Genomic DNA, 5749 nt, shown 5'->3' with positions numbered 1-5749 from the left:
CAGAGCATGTTATTTATACAACTGCATTTAAGCAGTACCAAACTGAAAAAAAGGTAATAAATGTTTTGAAATATACTTAATAAACTTTCAAGAAAGAGTGTTGTTATAAGGTGATCTATGCAATTTCCATATGGAAATAAAGATGAAAAGAATTATATGATATTTTGGTAAGAGATTCACCACTTATAATGCCTCCTCTTATATCAATAGTTAACTCAGGTTTGATAGTCTTATAAAAAGTAATCAGTTAAATGATTACTGGCTTATACATGTCTAAACCAAGTCCAGTTATGAAATCAGTGTAAGACACTGGTTAAAAACTGCTTCTTTTTATGCTTTAAGGAAAGTGCATTTCGTATTGGAGTTTAAAGAAATTGAAAATGAAGTTACTTCAGAAAATCAATATAAAATATACTCATAGTTAAGTGAATAAGCTTTTGTTTATTTGTGGGTGGGGTTATTCTCCCTTTTCTTCTATTACTTTTAGCTCTAGTTAGGTTTTAGCTTGATTAGCAAAGCGTTTTTGACAGATAGTTTATGAAAAACTTAGATACATTGCATTGGTTTTACAAAGGGTTTTAAAATCTGAGCACTTAGGTGAAGGGACAAGCAGGTTTACATGTTTAAAAAGAAAGAAGGAGAAAGTACTGTGTGATATGCTACTAAAATTTTAATCCTGATATAATTCATTTCTCTTACACTGAATCCCCAATCATAATTAAGCTGTATACTCAGATTAAATTAACAGAAGCGTTTCACATAAATACTGGTTTCAGTCATCAACTACCCATGAATTCCTGCCCAAGGATACTTAATCAGGATTAAATTTTCTATGAATAATTGAAAAACAAAATACTCACTGGATTTGTTATAATCCGTGTTGGCACTGGATTCTAAGTAGTTGCCATCTTGAATCCTTTGTAATAAAGCCATATTTTTGCGTATGATGCCCCAGTATTGAGTATACACTCTTATCAAGTGCCTGTTTAAAAAACTGCTAAATTGTTGTTGCTACTTGCTGTATAAAATGACTATGCCCATTAATAGTCACTGATCAGAAATTATTCTGTTTCTGTTTTTCAAGTCATTCAGGCCTTTACATTTTTACCTCTGGCTTATTTTAAAGATATTTTTTTTTATCTACTTGCAAAGGTATTATGTTTTTAAGCAAGAGGTGGTGCACTGATCTGGTAATTAACCTTTTTAAAATTAAATAGTTAAAGCAACATAGCACAACTTAAAAATATCTATGATTTTGTCTTTGTTTTTCCCTTACATCTAGTCTCATTGGAAATGAATAGTATTCTGCTTCATTTTAAAGGGAAAATACATGTGTTCATGACTAGCAAAATGGCAGAACGACAGAGTTCAGCCTGCTCATTAAATCATCAACAGTTCTTTGTAAATTATTTCATAAGTGAGAGCTACAGATTGAGACTAGAAAATCTGAGGTATATCTTAGGTTTACATGTTCTTCTGAGTGGTCATGACCTTTTCTTTTACCACATCTCACTAATAACCCCAGTTATTATCTGTTGTGTTCAACTGAAGTACAGTTAATTGAGCTGGGAAAAAAAAGAGTGAAGCCTTTTCATAAATTTTGTGAACTTGCAACAGTGGGAGGAGAATAATCTTTGTGTTATTTACACAAAGAACATGGAAACTGTAATCAACATATATGAAATATATTACTGTGCTTGCATTTATGAGACTTGAACAGGTTTTTTTTTACTCTATTTTTTTTTACTCTATTTTTTAAGTTATGGTTGAACTTGCTGATAATTTATTTTGTTATTCAAGAGCCATTGTTAAATGAAGAAAAACAGTTAATAAATGTATAAGGCAGTTGTGAATAAAGGTTAGTAATCCGAGCTCAAAATTCATAGTTCATAAGTCATGACACAGTGTCCCCTCTTTTTCTCTTTCTGAATGTTTACATGGAGATCTGTCACCACAGATTACGGAAAGATAAGTGTATACTGCAAACGCTAATTAAAGATCAAAAGTTTTCTACTTTTCTTTCTCTGTCAGATAATGCTTTTTTAAAAATCTATTGATATTTTTACATTTTTTCTTAAAGAAGATGAGTGGTCTCTCGAGAGCTTTTTTTTTTTTTTTCCAGAAGCATCTTGTTTCTTCTTTTAGGAAGGTATATATATAGTGGTGTTTATTTTTATTGACATGTATAATAATATTAGCCCCTATTTAATTGAGTGCTTACTGTGCATCAGGCCCTTCACACTCATCCCTAAGCTCTAGTGCTGTAAGCACACTCCCCTTTAACTGAATATAAGAGAGAGGATAAATGATTCCCCATAGTCACCTGACTTTCCTTCACTTTTCTACTTTACCCTCATGATTTAATTAGTACCTATTAGATGTTGTGTTAAATTTTAGTGAGAATGAATGGCTATCCATAGTTAATTTTAACTGTTGATTTTTAACATTAAACCTGGAATTGTGCTGAAAATCAGAAATGAACTTGACTATCTCTGTATCCTCAATATTTGAACACCTGGCTTTCAGCCAGACAGTATTGCTAGCAGGGAGAGATAATCCAGGCAGAAGAGCTTGCTTTAAGAAAAATTTTCATGATCTCAAGTCAAATAAGCCATTTCTGATGAAAATGGGAGATATACAAGTCTAAGGCCAACTCTAACACAAGGAGACTAGAATCTATACGTCAGCATAAACATTGGCCCCTTCAACATGTTTCCTTTAGGCGGCTATGCATATTCTCTGGAAATTCTTTGGAAATCTAGAATTTATGACACGTTCACTTTAAATAGCTTCAGTGGTGTCAAATCTTTAAGGTTCTTTGTTTTTGAGAAGTGATTTGATATAGCCAATAAATTTGAGACTAGATCTGAAGAGGTAATACCAATTTTTGTTCCAACATGTATTTATGAATTGAGACTAAAATAATGAGATTGGTTTTCCAATGAGATGTGAAAACTGAACTTGTGCAGTAGTTCTGTAATATTGCTGCTTCCACACTTGGGTGCCTTCTCTGCACAACTCCAAGGGCATCATGCACATTGTGCTCTAGGAGTGACAGTTACATAGAAGAGCAAGAAGCTTGGAGTTGTGGAAGGGGTGGTCCTGCCCGCTACAGCCCAGTCTCCACAAAGCAAAGGGAAGTCACCTGGATGATGGAGTTCTTTGTGCTAACCCGATGCCTTTTATATTTGAAATTATTTTAAAATAGTTTAGAAATGTAAATCAGATCAAACTACTGCTGTCTTATTAAAAACTCTCCATTTGCTTCTCGTTGCACTTAGAAAAAAGTGACTCATGCTCGTTACCATGTTCTACAAGGCCCCACGGTGATCTGGTCCCTCCCTCTTATCTCTGATCTCATTTCGTACCACTCTCCCTCTCACCATGCCCTAGTCTCATCATCCAAAAATACCTCATTTATATCACTGCCTCAGAGCCTTTGCACTAGCTATTTCTTCTGCCAGGAATATTCTCTTCCAAAGCTTGATGTGGTTGCATGGTTGAATCGTCACCCTTCAAGTGTCAGCTCAGATATCTTTCAGAGACCTCTGACCATTTGTGGTGGATTTATATGAGGCCAACGTAGCTAAGCTGGAGATATGTTTCTCAGAATTACCTCTGCATAATTCCAGAATAGCATGGGTCAAAGAGATGTTTGGAGGAAGATTTAGCGGGCTGAAGTAAAGTAGCCGGATCCAGATTCTTTTTAAAATCGAAAGGTCCAAGCAAGGCATGCACTGTTGCTGCTCAGCCAGGTTATTGCTTATCTGCTGGTTCACCTTCTTGGTCTGTGGGCCAGCAGCCAGGTCCACAGAACACCAGCTCCTACTGGGTCACCTCCTTCAGCTTCTCTGACTCCTGGGCCAGATGTGTGTATTACTCTATGACAAAGCGTGCTGGGTTGTGCAGGACAACCCCATTCTCGAGGGTGGAGACGTCCAGTCCATTCTCATGAGTTCCACTCAATTCCCATAGGTTTTGCTCATCCTGGCAGGTCCCAGTGCGTCTTTGCTTTCCCCGCTTCACATTCATCTTCCCTCTCACTTGCCAGACACAAAAGGAATAGCCCCCTAGAATCCCTATAATAAATCCCTTATTATATATATTAAAAATGGAGTGTGTGTGTGTGTGTGAGAGAGAGAGAGAGATCCTAGTGGTTTTCCTTTTCTGAACAGACCCGACAGATACACCATCCTATCTAATGCTGCTCCCCATTCTAATCACTCTATTACAGTATTTTCTTTTCTCTTTATAGTACCGCTTTATCTTTGCCTGTTGCCTCTCTCCCCCCAACTAGAATGTAAATTTTGAGGGAGTTTGGTCATTGTCTGTATTGTTCATTGCTGTATCCCTAGCACCTAGAACATTCTCTGGTGCACACTAGATGCTCAAAAATACTTTTGAATGAATGGATAAAAGCAATTCTGAAAAAGTTTCAGACATGTATTTAGCAATACCTCCTATATAGTGACTTCAATAATGCCTTGCTGTTCTTTATTAAGTTATATGGAACTGAGAATGTGTAAAAATCTTGAGTGGTCAAGTAGTTGTTAAATAAAGTCTAACCTCTAAAGCTCATCAATTTTAAGAGGATTCCTCAAGTTGTCAAAGAGCCAGTTTCCCTCTGTTTTAAATAGACTGTATTGGGACCATGTGACTGGCATTTTAGCCTACCGCACTAAAAGCACCAATTTAAAAGACGTTTAAGTTAGCTAGAGGAAGGAATGTTGACAGTAGTCAGAAGCAGCTGGGAGAAAGAAAAACTAAAAATGACCCTAACACTCAAATCACAGCAGCCTGGGGTCATTTAGTGTGGGTGAAAACAGCCCTGTGTGCCTCGATAGACACTTAGAGCTTTATTGTTCAATATAGCTCATGACAATAGCCCTTAGTATTCAAAGATTAAATTATAAATTATGTTCAGAACCCTCATAGAAACGTTCAAATACATTGTTAATGTTTTATTCTTGTTAAATTGGTAATATATGTACATTGATTGTACAAAAATTAGAAGGTTGAAAAGGGTAAAAAAGTAAGTCCTTGCAGCCACTTATTTCCCTCCCCTGGATTCAACCTCTGTTACCAGTTTCTTGTATATTTTTCTAGAGGTGGCCCCATGTATATATAAACATATGTGAAACACAGATTGGAGCACCCCATACAGGTTTTTTGCACATTCAGCAGTTTATTTTGTATCCCTACCTACTGAGTTGCCCCATCTTTTCATCGATTGCTTAGAATTCCATTATATGAATGAATCTTAATTTTTTTTATCAGTCCTTTGTTACTAGACTTGGTTTCCAGCCTTTTGCTATAACAGATAGCCTCTTAACTCTTGGAGTAAAAAATTTGCCTGGCCCTCTTCCCCTACTCCCAGACTGTCCTGCTCCCCACCCCCCCATCCCACTTTCTAGGATCTAAATCATTGGAATTTCCAGAGTGCTAGAAGTGTCTTTGTTATTCATGGTGGAAACTGATAGTTTATGCTAATGAGATGACTCAGTATGAAAGCTGACCCCACCAGAAGGACCAAACATGTGATTAGAGGGTTGGGGCTTTGAGTCACAGTGATATCAGCCTGACCTCTGGGGAGGGAAAAGGGGATGGGGATTAAGTTCAACCCTGTGGTCAGTGAGAGACTCTATCATGCCCATGTAGTGAAACCCCAACAAAGACTCTGCACACTGAAGCTCAGTTGAGCTTATAGATTTTTAAAATACAGGTAGAATTTAAAGTTGTTTTTTTTTAA

Source organism: Eubalaena glacialis, chromosome 16 (genome assembly GCF_028564815.1).
Source record: "Eubalaena glacialis isolate mEubGla1 chromosome 16, mEubGla1.1.hap2.+ XY, whole genome shotgun sequence".
NCBI lineage: Eukaryota > Metazoa > Chordata > Mammalia > Artiodactyla > Balaenidae > Eubalaena > Eubalaena glacialis.
This window is presented reverse-complemented; position numbering follows the sequence as displayed.